An 18,659-nucleotide genomic window follows, 5' to 3' on the forward strand; every position below is an offset into this window, starting at 1 on the left:
ATTGTTGTAATGAAAGTTTTAGAGATGTATGGAAAAGAAAATATTTGAATTTTTTTTGAAACAATTGAATTTTGTTTTCTTTTTGAAAAGATAAATAAAAAAATTATGTATTGTTCTAATATAAAAGTAATTACATATTGTTTGTTTGCATTAAATATATTATTTCATTAGAATTAATAATCTATTAATAATATTTAATCTTATATAATATTTAATATGGAATAATATTGGGTACAAATACATAATATAGTCTAGAAAATATTCGTGAAAATTTTATTTATGAATTTTATTATAAATTAAATATTAAAATTTGTATTACAAATTAAATATTATTTGTTTATCTATGATTGTAATTATACGTAAAATAATGTTCATGAACTCTAAAATTCTATGATAAAAGAGTATTACATGCTGTACATTACTGTATATAACAATAATAATTGTTAAATCAAGTTAATCAAATAATTAAATAATATATAAATTATAACAATATAAGCATATGAACTGTATAATATTTTAATTCTCCGCGCGCTTTGGGTGAAAAGATGCCGCGTTATTTTAGCCAATTAGAAGAATTGGCGCGTTATACTAACCAATTAGAAAAGGAGTGCGTAACGTCAGCCAATCAGAACGCTACTCGTATTGCGACAGCCAATTGCAATGTGGCTGCGCGAGCTTGCTACATATGGCGTCATTCTCCTGTGGAAAGTCGTCGTGACAGGATGTGTTACTTTTGTGCGTGATTCGTTTTTATTTCTACTTCGCCACGATTTATGGACTACAATTAGCTTCATTTATTTGGTAAGCACTTATTTAATGATTTATTGAACATTATCATATCGAAATTAAGTAGTTTTCCGAACTTCTCTCTTCGTTTCTCGACTATTATATACCGGTAGCTTGTATCACGAGTTTCTCAGACGAAATATAGACTCGATTATTGCTTTATTCTAACGTAATTTGTTTTAATTTTATTTATTTTTTGTGTAGATAATTGCGAAAATAACTTTATTAGGAAGTAAAGTTATACATCAAAGACGGTTTAATGACGAATTCGATTGAATTGGAATCCCTTCATACAGCTTCAGCCATGATTTATTTCAACAAATCATCGATTGAGGTATATATATCTACAAATTTTCTTTTTATAACTATTGAATAATGAGAATTTAATACATAATTGATATATATATATATTTTACCGAGCAAGATTAAAGTAGAAAGTAGAAATAGATTTTGCTTTTATATTTCATCATATTTCGATCGCGAATTTTGTAAAGAACGTCGTCATTAGTAGATAACCTCTATTCTCATGAATACACAAACACATTCGAGCGTGTTTTCATATTGCGCATAGTCGATAGAACTTCGTAGTATTATTATATACTCTCAAGGTTAGAGGAGAAAAATATTAAATTTCTTCTATTCCATTTCGTTTTACTAATTTACTTTTTACATTCAGAGAGTTATTGTGCATGCAATGCGATCATATAATCAGTGTTTGCTTTGTAATAGTATTTTTAATATTTATTAGAGCATAATAGCTCACATAATTATTACATATTATTATTCATACGTGAATGTAAAGTCAGTGTTTGTTCGTTGAATAAAATTTAAACAGTTGAATCAATAGTCTTTTATTTTTTTATATTTTTTTTTAAATATTCATTTTCGGTATAGAGTCAGTGCTTCTTTCGAAAAGATAAAACAATCATTTATCATACAAAGAGATAACTATATTTTATATTAATAATTTTTATTTTTTTACCGAAATATAATTAAATTTTCAATTTTTAAATTTCAATTTATTATTATTATTATTATATTTTATTAAAATTTCAATCTTCGTTATTATTGTATTGCAAATCTAATAATATTTTATTCGTTATTATTTCAATTTTTTCAAATTATTATGGTATTTTAAATTGTAATGTTCTTTCTTTCTTTTTTTTTTTTTTTTACAGATTTTTTGCATTTTTCTACTTACATCCTTTATACGTGAAAATAGCTTCCATGATGTCTTGTTATTGGTTTATAACAACTTTGAGGACAACATCCTTCGCATCTGACGGTGAGTCGCATGCATTTTTGTTCCTCCAATCACTCAATCATGTCATAGGATGAAAAGTCCGAATCGACACGGGTGATTGGTTGTATTATATAAAAATTTGCATTATACTTATTTTGTAATACTTATTTTGTAATTTTGTACATTGTAAATAATAATATTTTCTTAATATTTATTAATTCTACAAGAATAATCCTTCTTTAAATATATTTCTATGTTGCGAATCTATTATATATTTTATTTTATCGACCAATAAATAAAAATGTTGTGTCTCGTGTCCACTTTTATCCGATCGGAATTTCGAAAATCGCGTGATCGGAAACGCGTTTAAAAAAAAATTCCCCAACGATGCAATTAAAATATCCTCATCCGATCGATCTGATAGCATTCGATAGCGTTCGCGATTGATAAACTACGTTTCGATATGCATAGTCGAATAGAAGTCGAATAATAATTTGTCGTGGATAATCGAACGTACGCGACGTGGCTATGTTTTGCAAATTTTTGCAAATGCGAAACGTTTGTTCGATGTTGCGGGGTTAGATAGATTTTTGAAATTGAGGAAGTTGAGTTATGATGATCGAACAGGATTTCGATTTCGAGATTTTCGATTGTTATTCACGGTTTTGTTGTTCGGTATAAATTACACGGTTTATTCATTTTGCAGGATATAATCGTGCGATTTGTTATGTTTTATCGTTGGAGATTAAGGTTTTTAAACGGTTGAAACGATAAAGCATGATGTTAAATGTAGTTGAAAGATTGAAAATTAATTAAAGTGGAGTAAATAAGCGGAGGAAATTAGTAGAATTAAATTTAATGGAAATTTTGTTCGTATTATCTTTTCTATGAATAATTAAATATAGATTTTATTTTTTTCTACTTATCTCGCTGTTTTATTTTTGTAGACACAATTCTTTTTATAAAATCGCAATAACTTTACAATTATATGTATTATAATTAAATACATTTATACATATATTTTTTTTTTTTTTTACTTAAAATTACTTAAAATATATTTGTAATTAAAAAAATCTGTAATATTATATTTTTAATGAATATCGGATGCAAGAGTTTCAATATTAAACATCGGGAACATCATTTAATCTATGATCGATTGATCCTACAAAAAGCAACGTTTTCATATCATCTTCACTGTTTAATATTTTACATCGATACATTCGATACATATTCCGAAATTAAAAATATACTATATTACCGATTTAAAAAAATTTTAATTCCGACAAATCTCTCGTGTTTCAATAAATTCTCAGCAATCTACAAATTCCACAAAGGATGTTTCAAAATTCCTCCTAATTCTCCTCAAGCAACTTATCCTAAACCTTTCATTTTTACCCTTATTCCCAACAGTTCTAGGTTTCAAAAAATTCTTAAAAAATTCCAAAACACTTATAACGTCGAATAAAAAAAAAAAAAAAAAAGAAACCAAACTTCTTCCAATAAGAAGAAGAACCCATTTCACCCAAAAATTTCACAATAAAATTTCCTCTCCGTGAACTCGTACATCGTACGACCCCCAGGGTTAAATCTTCCATTTGCACTCTGCAAATCTTACGTATACATAAAACAATATCCACATACTCCATAATTCTCTCAAACTTCCCCAAAGCCACGTTCATTCTCTCACGCAACACACACACACACACCACACACATACGCACACACATTGTGTTACCTCGATCGATGAATCGCGTACCAGCCAGTCTCTCGACGATAATTCGCGCCAAGTAATTGAACGTGCATCGATGTAAATAATATTTCGCGGTGTACAAGCGTCGCCGATGAGCGTAAATAAACATTACGTTCCGCGTAATTTCGAATAATTTCACCGATTAAGTATACATATCCCCCTGTTGCGCTCGCGCGCGCGGAATTAAGCGATAAATCCCCCGATAAATCGGCAACCGGCCGGCTGTGAAACGATGCAGTTTATATGAATTCATTGAGGAACGCGTGGATGTAAATGGTCAAATGGGAGATATGTATACATACATATATATATATATATATATATACATATATATTGGTGTAAAGCGATAATCGAAAGCATCGAACTTAGGAAAATTCGATCGCCGCCCACGCTCTCGTGAATGCTTGGATAAGTTAATACGCGGCTCTGTCTGTGAACTCGACGATTCGACAAAGGAGGGGGGGAAGGGTATCCTATTTTTTTCTCTCTCTCTTTATATGATTGCTAGATTCGGGCTAGATTTTTCTTTTTCCAAATATTTCTCCTTTTTTCTTTCCTCCTCCTCTTCTTTTGTTTAGTATTGCATGGTTATTAAATTTTGCAACCTCCTCCTCTTCTTTTGTTTAGTATTGCATGGTTATTAAATTTTGCAAGAGTTTTATATCGTGTCTTTCGTTTTTTTCAGTTGGCATGATTAGATCGTGATTAAATCGAAAAGATTTTTATATCGTTTCTTCTTTTTTATTTTATATATGAAATACAAATGCGCGAATGAATGTATCGTGATCAGCCGTATTTTTAGCCAAACGTTTTCTCGAGAAAAAATTCGTTGATATCGACTTGTTTAGCCACGTCAGAATATTAATTGGAAATTCGAAATTTTTATATCCCGCTACACTTTTTATCTGTCTCGCTTATCCAATCTCTCTTAATCGTTGGAACATTAAATATTCGTTGAAAGACGCGAAAAGAAAGGAAGAGAGTAGAAAAATAAAGGGGGTGTATAGAGTCTAAGGAGAATAATCGAGGAGCGGTCAGTTGGAGCCGGATTAGTCGACTTAACGTAATAAAATCGAGTTAACGAAGATCGTTAACGGGATAGAGGCTGGACGCCGGATGAACGAGCGTGTGGCTCGTTCTCAACACGTTCCAACACACTTACACCTGCTAATTACTTAACACACCTGTTCTGCTCGCCGTGCAACCCTTTATCGCGCGGCTTATCCGAAATCGATCGATTATTCTGCCCCTCGGCGCGATCCTTGGGGCGTGAAATTTTCTTTCACCCCCCCCCGTTGGAAAACTTTCCCTTCCAACGGGGTGGTGGTCTTGGTTGGAAGTTCACCTCGTTAGACGTAATTACGAACTTGGAAATTATCGCCAACAGATCCTCCCCCCGAATCGATGTTTTTCGAAGATAGTTTCATTAACTTATGGATCGACTCCCCCACGGTTGATATAAGTTTGAAAGGATTATTGTCAAGTTACTTATCGAGCATCGTTCCTTCTGAATCGCGATAAACGTTGCTGTATGTTATTTTCGTTTGTGAAAATAGTACCTTTAACTTCAAGCTTGTCAAGAAATGAGGCAAAAGAAGGATCAGATGACGAAAGAATGAGTAAAAGAGGGATAATGTCAGGCAAGTGGTGTAAGATAGATTTCTTAGAATGAAAGATTGGATCGCTATTAAAGTTTCGTTACAAAATACTATACTTTTTATCGTGCATATTTCGTGTTACTTGGCTGACCATAAAATCGGATCATAAAACAATCGATAAATACTTGATTAATAAAACTATTTGTTACATTATTGTATTTTTCGATTCTTTTGACCGGTATAGAATTAATTTAAGATTTTTATTTCGTATATTCGAATTAATTATTTCTCTTCTCAGAGTTGTTTGAAATTTTCATCAGGCTCGAATCTCTGTTTGTGTAAACATGTCCTCAAGTATACACATACCGATCGCAGTTGACGATTATAGGACACATTATGACGCGGAGTGGTATCGATTTCACGAAACGTAACGAGTATCGTAGCGTGGGTATCAACGAAGCGTTTCATTGGGATAGATTGTGAGATGGGTAACCTCGCTGTTAATAGTGTTACCGGTTAAATCAATTAAACGGTTGACCAGATAACGTTAAATGGTCACAGTGGCTTGCATCGCTTGATTTTTAAAAGTCTCGCGCCACCGTAAGATAGGACAGTTCCATAGAATCCAAGTATCTTAAAAAAAAAAAAAAAAAAAAAAAAAAAAAAAAAAAAAAAAAAAAAAAAAATAGAAAAATTACAAATTAAAAATTCTATAGAAAACTCGTAAAATATTTAAATAATTTTAAGAATATTATAACTCGTAACTCATATCTCTCGTTTTTCAATCGTCTACAAATATTTCTCTCGCAAAGGTTTAAAAAAATATATATGTATATACATTTAGAACGCGGAAAGAAAAATTTTAGCAAATATAAATTACTCTTAAATTAGGATTTTATTTTATTCCTCGCGAGTTGTGCGAGTTGAGTTGAGGGTCGGAAAGGAGCCGCCCCCATCCGACGAGCCTGCAATTTCGTTCCAATTTCCATTACCTGAAGATCTCTTCCGGGCTCGGCCTAATACATATCCTCTCGATGTACTGGATGTACCTTTAGATGTAAACACGTAGTCGATCCGGTAGGCTGTGCAGATTAAACTTTGATTAGATCGAATATAACGAGGATTCTGTCGGTACCTGCGCCTCTCTGTTACTCGACAATGCTGTTTGCGAAATGCTGTCTCGTTTATGCGAAATGTGATCAATATGGCGCAGTTGAAATGTAACAGTTTGTTAGACGATCACGATGAATAGGTTTGTTTCACTGTTTAGCCTCGGTCGGCTGTAATTGGGTCATGCCAGGCCCCTCGTGTTTCGAATAAAACGATACATATTCTGACGTGCGAGTTTAATAATGTAGGGACAATAAAATTTATTCCTTTTGATTTTAAATGATTTGAGTGATAAATTTAAAAAAAATTTTTTTTTCTTTTTTCTACTTTAGATCGATGAAATTAAATCTAATTTATCTTTCTTTCAATTATTTTATTGACAAAATTCTTTCTTCTAAAATTTCTATCAAATTTTTCTTCATCGTCGAAAATATTGATCGACATTTAATCATAATACATATCTGGAAATGTATTAATTTCATGGTCTGATAATAGTTTGAATAAAAAAATATCGATAGTCTGTAACTCGTCAATCTCGATATTCTCTAATAGATTCTCCATTTTTTTTCTTCGTGAATTCGATGCTTTGTTCATGTTTCAAACACATGCTACGTTTTATAATTCAAAATCGTATTTTCTAATCAACCTCTTTCTATTTTTTTGTACACGAATTCGATATTAAAATCTCATTCAAATCCATAAAAAAAACTTCATCAAACTTCGTCAAATTTGTATAAGGAATTTCCCATTTTTTTCGACAAATTCGATATCATTAAATATTCACATTATTATTTCAAATCTTCTTCCTGCTTCCTTATTTACTTCTTCATTTAGAGCCACGTTTCGAACACTTCTTATAACAATTATCATCCTCTCATTAAAATCTCATTTAAATCTATGTTATCCATATTTCAAGCTTCGTCAACTTCGTATTTGTATAATTTTTTTCAACAAATTCATTCAATATCCACATTATCCATTATCGGATTTTAAATCTATCAATTTCTTTCTTCCTTAATTTTTATTTAGAGCCACATTTCGTTTCTCTATAACAATCATCATCCTCTCATTAAAATCTCATTCAAATCCACGTTATCCATATTTCAAACTTCGTCAACTTCGATGTATTCCTATAATTCTCCATTTAATTTTCGACATATTCAATATCGTTCAATATCCACATTATTATTTCAAATTTTCTTCCTTCTTCCTTATTTACTTCTTCATTTAAAGCCACGTTTCGAACATCCTCTATAATCATTACTCTCTCACTAAAATCTCATTCAAATTTATGCTATCCATATTTCAAACTTCGTCAACTTCGATGTATTCCTATAACTCTCCATTTAATTTTCCATTTTTTCAATTCAAATTCAATATCGTTCAATATTCACATTATTATTTCAAATCTTCTTCCTTCTTTCTTATTTATTTCTTCATTTAGAGCCACATTTCAAATACTCTCTCTAGCATCATCCTCTCACTAAAATCTCATTCAAATCTATATTATCCATATTTCAAAATTCGTCAACTTCATTATTCTTATAACGAATTTTCCATTTTCTCGACAAATTCGATATTGTTCAATATCCACATTATTATTTCAAATCTTCTTATTTTTTCCTTATTTACTTCTTCATTTAGAGCCACGTTTCAAATCTATATTACCCATATTTCAAAATTCGTCAACTTCATTATTCCTATAACGAATTTTCCATTTTTTCGAAAAATTCGATATCGTTCAATATCCATATTATTATTTCAAATCTTCTTATTTTTTCCTTATTTACTTCTTCATTTAGAGCCACGTTTCAAATCTATATTACCCATATTTCAAAATTCGTCAACTTCATTATTCCTATAACGAATTTTCCATTTTTTCGAAAAATTCGATATCGTTCAATATCCACATTATTATTTCAAATCTTTCAAATCTTCTTATTTTTTCCTTATTTACTTCTTCATTTAGAGCCACGTTTCAAACCTATATTATCCATATTTCAAAATTCGTCAACTTCATTATATTCCTATAACGAATTTTCCATTTTCTCGACAAATTCGATATCGTTCAATATCTACATTATTATTTCAAATCTTCTTCCTTCTTCCTTATTTACTTCTTCATTTAGAGCCACGTTTCAAACACTTCCTACAACCATCACCCTTTATCGTATCCGCTATTCTCTTACCCTCCTCCCCAGAAATCCGAGCTTAAACGTTCTCGTACCCTTCATCCCGAACGGGTGATACGCAAACGATAGGGCGACGAGAGATAGCCGCAAAAAGGATTGATCATATTGGAAAACTATTTTGCGAGCGTCACTGGTATTAAGAGCGCGGCGTCGGGTCACGCAATTTGCATGAAACGCAGAGAGGACGAGGGGTGGGTATGCGGGCCTGTATGCGCGCTGACCGCTCGTTTCTGGAAACAGGACATAATCCTCTCGACGTTGCGCCAACACCGCCCGCCAAGCGTATGCCCCACGCGTTATACGCGCGTATCCGCTTGATAGGTTCGAGAACGAGGCTCGAGAGCAGCCTCCTAGTGTGCAGCCTCCTCTCCTTCGCTCGACGAGAAATTTTATTCGGATTATCGGCGGTGGTTAAACGGGTGAAAATTGATCGAGGAGGGAGCGATGATTCCCATCGACGATTCGCCAGCGAGTTAAATTTTTGAAGCGAATTATTTCCAGGTATTATCGTCATTGGAAAATTTGGAGAGATATTATTTCAGAATTTTCGATTCTAAGGAGATTTTGGAAATTGTTGTGGATAATTTAAAATGGGTAATAACTTACTTAGGAAAAAGGGATTTTTTGAAAACTGAAACTTAGAAAATATATAGATTATTTGGAAATAGGTAACAATTTGGAGAAAAAGGGATTTTTTCGAGGTATTATCATTATCTTGAAAATTTGGAGAAATATTATTTCAGAATTCGGATTTTAAGGAGATTTTGGAAATTGTTGTGGATAATTTAAAATAGTTAATAATTTGAGGAAAAAGGGATTTTTTGAAACTTAGAAAATATATAGATTGTTTGAAAATAGGTGACAACTTGGGGAAAAAAGGATTTTTTGAAAAGTAAAACTTAGAAAATATATAGATTATTTGGAAATAGATAATAATTTGGAGAAAAAGGGATTTTTTCAAGGTATTATTATTTTGAAAATTTGGAGAGATATTATTTTAGAATTCGAATTCTAAGGAGATTTTGGAAATTGTTGTAGATAATTTAAAATAATAACTTACTTAGGAAAAAGGGATTTTTTGAAAAGTAAAACTTAGAAAATATATAGATTATTTGGAAATAGGTAACAACTTGGAGAAAAAGGGATTTTTTCGAGGTATTATCATTATCTTGAAAATTTGGAGAGATATTATTTCAGAATTCGAATTTTAAGGAAATTTTGGAAATTGTTGTAGATAATTTAAAATAACAACTTGTGGAAAAAGGGATTTTTTGAAAAGTGAAACTTAGAGAATATATAGATTGTTTGGAAATAGGAGTATAAATAAGATTTGAGAGTGTTACGATTTGAAAATTTGTAAAAGCAATTTTATGATAACAATCGATAGAAAGAAACGATGGAATGGCGAGTGGTAAAAAAAGAAGCGATTTTCGTTTCGAAAATTCAGATTTTACGCGATGAATTAATACGCGACTGTAATGGAGTCATCGTCTCGACAACTCCGTTCTTATGTTCGCTCATTGGTTAAAGTTTCATTACACATCTATATGAGAAAGTAGCGCGTCGGCGGGTTTCACTTCACCGTGAAAGAAGTATGATCCCAAATAAGGAAGCAATTCCGGATCTAATGAGTCCTCGAAGGTAATCCCGAGTTCTGAGCGAACAGAGATTTACGAGCAACTTGCCGTAACTGAACTTCACCGTGCGCAAACTGCCAACTCGTTTACGCGATCGTCTTTGCGCATACATGAATAGCAAAGAGCGTACACGATGCGGATTCAGGGTGTGGAACGACTTATGACCCCGTACCCTGGAAAATATGAAAGAAAATACGAACGATCCGTGATTCGTGTTATAATATTTCCATCTCTTCGATCTTTCCCATCCCAATTTTCTAATCAATTCTCGAAGATTTGGCAACTTTAGGGGAGGGGGAATAAAAGTTGGTATTCCCAGAAGGAAAAACGCGAAATTGGTGGAATATATGAAAGATATCTTTCGATCGATTATGCCTCCTGTTCTGGATAAAATGCGAGGAGAAGTTGGAAAGTTGAAGATCGTATCTCGATACTTGTATTAGTATCCGTAAGTGGAAAGTTTTGGAATATCGAATATTTATTTTAATTCTCTTCACCTTCTCTTTTTCTTTCGTTGATCTTTTTTCTTTTATTTTTAAAAAATATAAAGGAGAAGCTCGAATCTTGATCGATTTACATCGAGATTAAATTTCAATATTTCTTCAATTTTCAACTTCGATTCAACTTTTATAAGCGTTATAATTTGGATCGAAAATTCGAATTTGATTTCGAGTATAAAAGATGGCACGGTGACTGAAACATTTTCTTCGTTGCAGTCGTGATTGATTTATTGAGGGTAAAAAAAAAAAAAAAAAAAAAAAACGAGGCGAATTTCAAAGAAAAAAGGAGAGAAGGGATAATGGAAATAGTTGAGGAAAATTGATCTTGGAGTTTCAAACGATGCTCTTTATTTGGAAATTAATGACAGGGAAGGGGACGAAGAATTTGAGCAAAGGAGACTATTATTGATTTCATATTTTCTAAGAAGATAGACGCAGAGTTTATGGAAAATATTTTATATAATTGAATGAAACGAAGGTGAAAGATTTAACTAAATCACGATCGTAACACAGATTTAAGTAACATAGATTAAATTACACCGATGGATCTAAGCTAATCTCAGCAGATTTTAGGCAAATTAGCTCGATTAAATTTTGCTCTTATTTGAACATGAAACTGTGGTTTAACTTACAATTGGATTTATCCTAATTTAATTTGAGTTAGATCTAATTTCATGCGCCACTGTCTAAAATATATATATATATATATACTTACATTTATCGAAGATCAATTTATACTTGCTTTGACAATTAATTCAATTACAAGTATTTCCAACATGATCATTTGTAAATGTAATAATTATCTGCAATGGAACGACATTAAAACGAAGAATAAATTTTCTTACAAAGTTACTTCAAACTGAAAGTGACACATTTACATATTCACGCGTTTGCCACCAACGCTTGCACCACACATCACAACAGACAAGTAAATAAACCCATCGAATTTCTCACAAGCCGAATCGCCGCTTCTCCAAGACTCGCTCGGCTAGGGTCTTCATCCCCCTCAGCAATTGGTTCAACCTGATACCAGCTTTCGACATCGAGCCAGTTTATCCGGGGGATAAACCGAGATTTTAACCGATTTTTCACCTCTCTTGCTCATTTATCTTTTCCTTCTTCCCTAAGAATTTTCCAAATCGACTGAAACATACACATAACACGTCGATACATTCGTACTTTGTTCGAAATTATTATTATATAATAAATCTAATAGTTTATTTTTCATTAAACGAACGTGAAAAATTTAGATCAAAATTCGTGATATTTTCTTCGTGAGATTTTTAAGTTAAGAATTTAACTTTGGAGGAATGAATAATAATGTAATTTTTCGAGATGATAAAATTATATAATGACGAAAGATGATGAAATTTTACGTTTCGATATTGAATTCGTAATATTTTCTTCGTGAGATTTTTAAGTTAAGAATTTAACTTTGGAGGAACGAATAAAGATGTAATTTTTCGAGATGATAAAATTATATAATTATAGGAATTTAACTTCGAAGGAACGAATAAAGATATAATTTTTTGAGATGATAAAATTATATAATGACGAAAGGGATGAAATTTCGATACCGAATATGGATTCGTAATATTTTCTTCGTAGGAACGGATTTATTTCGTTCTAAGTTAGGAATTTAACTTTGGAAGAATAAAGATGTAATTTTTCGAGATGATAAAATTATATAATGGAGAAAGGGATGAAATTTCGATACCGAATATGGATTCGTAATATTTTCTTCGTGAGATTTATTTCGTTCTAAGTTAGGAATTTAATTTTGGAGGAACAAATAAAGATGTAATTTTTTTAATTTTTCGAAATGATAAAATTATATAATGACGAAAGGGATGATGAAATTTCGAATATGAATTCGTAATATTTTCTTCGTGAGATTTATTTCGTTCTAAGTTAGGAATTTAACTTTGGAGGAACGAATAAAGATGTAATTTTTCGAGACGATAAAATTATATAATTACAGGAATTTAACTTCGAAGGAACGAATAAAGATGTAATTTTTCGAGATGATAAAAATTATATAATGACGAAAGGGATGATGAAATATAGCGTTTCGATAGTGGACTGAATTTCGCCACTTGGTGGCCCAGGTTGGTTCAGGAAATCCCTTAACACGTTCGCACCTAGTAAACGTATGCGGCACAGGGATCCACGGTGCCTTTAATGATCCCGCAGGAAGGATTTCGGTTTTGGTTCGTGCAGTCTCGTGGTGCCTGCCTGCTTTCGTTAGTCTCTTGGGTCGCAACGTATCCACGAACCTGAACCGTTTTACGTAGAAAGAGATAGGAGAAGGAAATAATTTATTTTTATTTTTCTTTTTTACAATCATTAACAATGGACGATTAGAAAAGAAGTTTAAACAGTTCTAAGTTTTTAGAATTTAAATAAAGATATCGTATTCCATCCCTTGAATACAACATCTCCTTTGATATTTTGTGAGTATATAGCACATATTGCTTATCATATGAATTTTGTATACATTTATGCATTTATAAATATCCCACAAATGCATAAACAATCCGCAGCTTATTTATTATCATTAAACGTATTATTACGCATTTGGAAAATACAAATACACAAATACAATTTGCAAACTCGAATTTGTAAATTACAATTATAATCCGATTAAGAGAATTCTCGCTTGATATATCGAATAAATTCTGTCGCGCACATAGGAAGCGAAAGAATCGTTTCTGCATAGATTCGATAAATTTGGATGAAAAATCAAAGGAACGATGTCGTAACATCTCGTTCAACGATTCTTTCCTATTCTTTTCCCTTGTTTTCTAGGATTCTTCCGATGTACGAAGATCCTTACCCCTAAGAAGAGATCGATGGATTCTTTTAAAAAAAAAATTTCAATTCGAGAGCAGCAATCCAACATTGATAAAAATTTCGAAACGAAGGGGGAAAAGATTTGAGACGAGTGCTTGGAAGTTTCGAATCGGTCGAACGGGGAATAATGAATTTGGAAAATAAAAAGGACGCGCAATTAACGTGGCCCTCTCCGTGGCGCTTCAACCGTTTCCACCAAGTTTTAATTGTTTCTAATCTCAACGCGGATCACGGCTTTTGCGGCGAACTTAATTTCCTGGCCGAGTGGAGGATCCTCCCCGCGGCGGATTCTCCGAAATTTCTCGCGAAACAACCGTTCTTTAATCACGGCCGCGATTATTTTCGCCTCTGGATACCCGAGTTAACCGAGTTTAACTTTGCTACGCTTTGAAATTCATAAGTTTACCACCTTACCACTATAGTTTGGAAATTTATAATTATCTTTGATCTCTGGAAGTAGAGTCGTTTTTAGAGTAGCTCCAGAATAGCTCCAGAAGAGTTTTTCTTTTTTGTAAAAATCCTTCTCGTGAAAAAACAGTGTTTCTGTTTGAATAAAGGGAAGAGGTGTGCTCGAATGTATCTTGTAATACAACCAAGATTTTACAAGTCATATATTTCTCTGAATTTGCAATTTCTACTTATTAAAGTTTCATAATTTTAGAAAACGTATCCCCCGACATGAATTATCAAACTATCCAAAATTCGAATTCCAATCTTCCTCTTTGCAATATGCACTTATCGTTAATCAAAAATCTGTAGAAATTAGATTTCAATTTTCCTATATACAATATTCACATTATTGGAATATTTAAAAAAAAAAAAAAAAAAAAGGGCAAAAATCAAACGAAATTGCAAATTTGATCATAATCAGATAAAATCTTGAAAATCTCGAATTAAAATAAATCCTCTCAATTGAAAAACGTTTAAAAACGTTTCGCAATTCGCAGCATCCAACGATATCTCTATAAATCTCACCTCCCCCCCTCGTATTTCCTTTATCGTTGCATGGATGCGAAGGTTTCGTTCGGGAGAGATACGCCGGGCATACCTCGCGACATAGGAGAGCCGTGATAGATTTTTACGATTTTTACGTCGATGGGCCGGAATAAATCCGACCAAGGTTCCTCCCCCGCCCCCTCGTCGCGTAGGAGGACAAGGATTCGCGTAAATTTCTCTTCTGACCCTACCACCGGAAACGCTTCCTTTCAGGTAAACAGCGCTCTCCCGTAATCCCTCCCCCAGTCGGATTATGATTTAGCTGTGGATATTTATTCCCCGTTCCGGGGATGCTGAGGTCCGCCTAGGGTGCTGAGAATATCTGATTTTCGTCGGTTTCGTCCAATAAATATATAAAGGATATTATAACAAGTCAAGGTTGCGTTGCAAATATTGCAACGACGTTGCAAATATTAGAAGGGTGCAGAGAGTTCGAGAGAGAGTTTTTTAAAGGGATTTTATATAGATGTTAGATTCTTGGAAATGATCGGAGATTACGTGTCAGGTTAGGAGGGTATATTGATTGGAAATTATCACAATCTTAATTTCTTAAGTTTTTTTTTTTTTTAATTTTTTGTTTCTTAGATTTTAATTGATTTCTTTTTCTATCAGTAAGAGAAAAGAAAAAGGAAAACAGTTTTCGAAAACGAATATCGAATTTCATTTAAATGTAAACGTAGATTCAAAGAAACAAATTTATCAACCATTCCCACGGATTGCTCTCATCTTTTCTATCACTCGCACACTTCATCCTATCCACTTTTCCAATCCCATTTTACCAGCCACCAACGCCAGAATCCTATATATAGAAAGAAAAGAAACAAAACCTTCCTCTTCCAATCATTTCCACTCCACTCTGCCAAATTTCTGAATCCAGCGACGCTCGCCATCTCTCTCCCTCTCTATCTCCTATACGTGTCGTCAGCCAAAGAGACGTTGCGCGGATAAGAAGAAACTTTGAAGAGGTTTCCTCGATCCAAAGCCTTACCACATTCGTGATACGTTTATTTATCTTGTATACGTCTTATAATCAGAAACGGGGGAAATAGATTGCCTGTTACGATAAATTGTACCTTCTGTCTGATTCTACTGATACATGCGTATAATACGAATTAAGGAACACGAATGAAGCGTATATTAGTAATAATCGAATACTTTTTTTCCATAACCTCCTTAGTAAGATCTATCCTTTCCTTTTTTCCTCCTCGATCAGACAACATAAAATATATTATTAGTAATCATCGATGAGAGAAAGAATTTTTTCTTTCAATTATTTTCCATTCCATCAATAATCGTCAAAAATGAACTTCTTTCTTCCATAAAGTTTCTAAATTTTCTCCAATTTAAATCTTAAGAAATTTCTCGTTCACTGATTAATAAGAGAAATGATTTTTCTTCGTCCAAAAAGATTTCGTCACCTTTCTTCATCATCCTCTCCTCGAAATATCGGAGGATCGCCAAGCATCTTCTTCTTCTTCTTCTTCTTCTTCTTCTTCTTCTTCTTCTTCTTCTTCAATGATCCATCTCTCCAAGAAAATTTCGTTCTTTCTTTTGGCGTAGGAGGCGCGCCCCACCGTTTTCGTCCCCGTTGAATCTTTTAACCCTCGCAACAAAGGGAGGGACACAAGAAGAAGCGGTGCACGGTTGGCAGAGTGGTGCTTGGGCGTGGTATATAAAAGCAAGAAACAGCAACGGGTGAGGAAAAAAGCGTAAACGGGGGAGGGGGAAGGCGGAGGAGGTTGAGGAAAAGAAGAAAAGAGCAACGGGGCCGTGTGTTGGTGGAGGGGGTGGAGGAAGAGGAAGAGGCAGAGGCAGAGGCTCACCTATCTCTTCTTTCAATAAGATTCCGCGTGAACGGTGGCTCATGCCAGACGTGGAGTCATGCCGGCATATTGAGAATTCGAGCTGCCTTCTTTTCTCCAATTTTTTCCCTCCCCCTCCTCTTCCTCCTCTTCTCTCTTTTTTCCCTCCTTTCTTGCCTATTCTCCGTCGCTCTTTGGCGTAAATGGAACCACATGCTCCCTTCTCTTTCCATAATAGATTCTTACCTCCGTGTCCACGAACCGTGTATACTCACTCAAAAGTTGTTTTAGGTTAGTTAACGTGTTTCCATATGTAAGAGAGAATTCGAACTGTCGATTTTTCTTCTTTTCTTCTTTTCTTCTTTCTCGAATTTATTCGAGTCTCGTTCTTTGACGTAGATGGGCAAATTAGGTGGTTGCATATATTGCTTCTTGTAAATTTTTTCCGTGACTTGGGTTCATGAGTACGTACATATATATTGTATATTTATTCAAAGGTTTTAGATTAGCCATCGTAAGTTGTATTCTATTTTCGTATATTTGAGAATTCGAGCTTCTCTTTTCTCTCTCTCCATTCTCCAAAATTCGAGAATTTACTCGAAAGTTTGACTTATAATAAAGGAGAAAGTTAAAATAATTAAAGGATGGAAGGAAAATTTGATATTTAAACTTTGGATAGTCGTGGATTTATGCAAAATTTTAATGTACAAGGATTCACAGAATGTATATAATGTATATGTTAAGGAAAGATTCTTTTTTATAATATACTGCCTTTCTTCTTATTTCCTTCTTTGTGTGATCGGTAGAATATTTTTTCGATGGAGTAAATGGAGGTAGATGAAAGGGAAAGTGAGTTGGAGAAGGTGAACTTGAGAAAATTCTCTCCTTTGATTTCGAAGGTATTTACTTCCATCTTTGATTTTTTCGTTCCGACGATTGCTTTTCAGATTTCGAACGCGCGATTCAAATAGTTTGAATTGAGATTTTTTTTTTTTTTTTGAGCGATAAAATTAGAAAAATCGAAGAATTAGGAAACTGGAAGATTTTTAAGACGAAGTGTGTTAGAGAAAAAATAAAATGTTATGAGAAGCTTTCGAATAGTATGCAAAAAGAGCAATTCTCTTTGAATATTTTTAATTAAAGAGAATTTTTAGAATTTTGAAAAGATCGAAATAATTTTCAATTTCGTAAATATTTTAAATTAAAGGGGTAGTAGACGTATAATTTTTGAGAGAGAATAGCTGTTGTTAAAAATCACTCGACTTCATTTCCTACAAAAGATCGCAATACGTATTCTTGATCGGTGAAATTCATTTTTCAAATTGCCACCTCGTTGCACCTTGTTCTCTCTCGGATTCTTGAAATCAATTTTCCTCACGTTTCAACCTCCTTCGCCTTTCCAGACACGGCTCCTCCGTCCATCTTTGATTAACGGCATCGCATCTGTGGCTTTTATTTCAATCTTGCTCACTCGATTATTATTTCTCCACCGCGAATACCTTATCGTTCGATTCTTAATTAAATTCCTCGAATGAAATTCGCTCGAAGAACATCACACGCTTTGTATCGTTCCCCTTCACGCGAGAAATTAACTTGCGATTCCTTTAAATATATAAATTTAAATCAATGGAGAAAGAGTTATGCACGTATTTCGTTTTCTCGATCGTTTATTCAGATCAGCACGATTTTTAATTAAATCTTTAATTAAACTTTTGTTTACGCTCAGAAGCAAAAGGTAAATATTTCTTTTCTTTCGAAAATTAATTCGAAAAGTTTTTCTAAATACAAACTTATTCTTCTTCCTGCACACGTTTGAAAACACAAACTCACAAACACACATATATAAAATATATTCCCTTTCTGTAAATTTCAACGTACTATCGTATAGAATTTTTCCTTCGATTCTTAATTAAATTCTTAATCAATTTTTCTAAAAGATACAATTTTTTTCAATATTTAAAGATACCCCCCTCCCCCTTTATTTCTCTCTCGAAAATTAACACGAAATTCTAAATAGAGAAACAAAGGAAAAAATGCATTTCATTCCATAATACTTCTTTTTTTCTTCTTCTTCTTAATTAAATTCCAAAGCAAACTCGCTTTCTTATCACGAAACGTTACACATTCCTTTCCCCACTTTTCCCCCTCAGAAACTCGTTGCTAAAACCACGAACAAACGAAAAAAAAAAGAA

The 18,659-nt window shown here is 33.0% G+C and overlaps 1 long non-coding RNA gene across 1 annotated transcript in view; it reads left to right on the plus strand.

Annotated features, from left to right (window-relative positions):
* The first annotated feature begins 731 nt into the window (after positions 1–731).
* The window catches only part of LOC122716278, an 83,040-nt gene continuing 65,112 nt past the window's right edge, over positions 732–18,659 (plus strand). The window contains exons 1-3 of the long non-coding RNA XR_006346989.1: positions 732–801; positions 991–1,120; positions 1,965–2,071. This is a non-coding gene — a long non-coding RNA (uncharacterized LOC122716278). The remainder of the gene's footprint in view (positions 802–990; positions 1,121–1,964; positions 2,072–18,659) is intronic.

Source organism: Apis laboriosa, unplaced genomic scaffold (genome assembly GCF_014066325.1).
Source record: "Apis laboriosa isolate Shangri-la unplaced genomic scaffold, ASM1406632v1 scaffold43_cov150, whole genome shotgun sequence".
NCBI lineage: Eukaryota > Metazoa > Arthropoda > Insecta > Hymenoptera > Apidae > Apis > Apis laboriosa.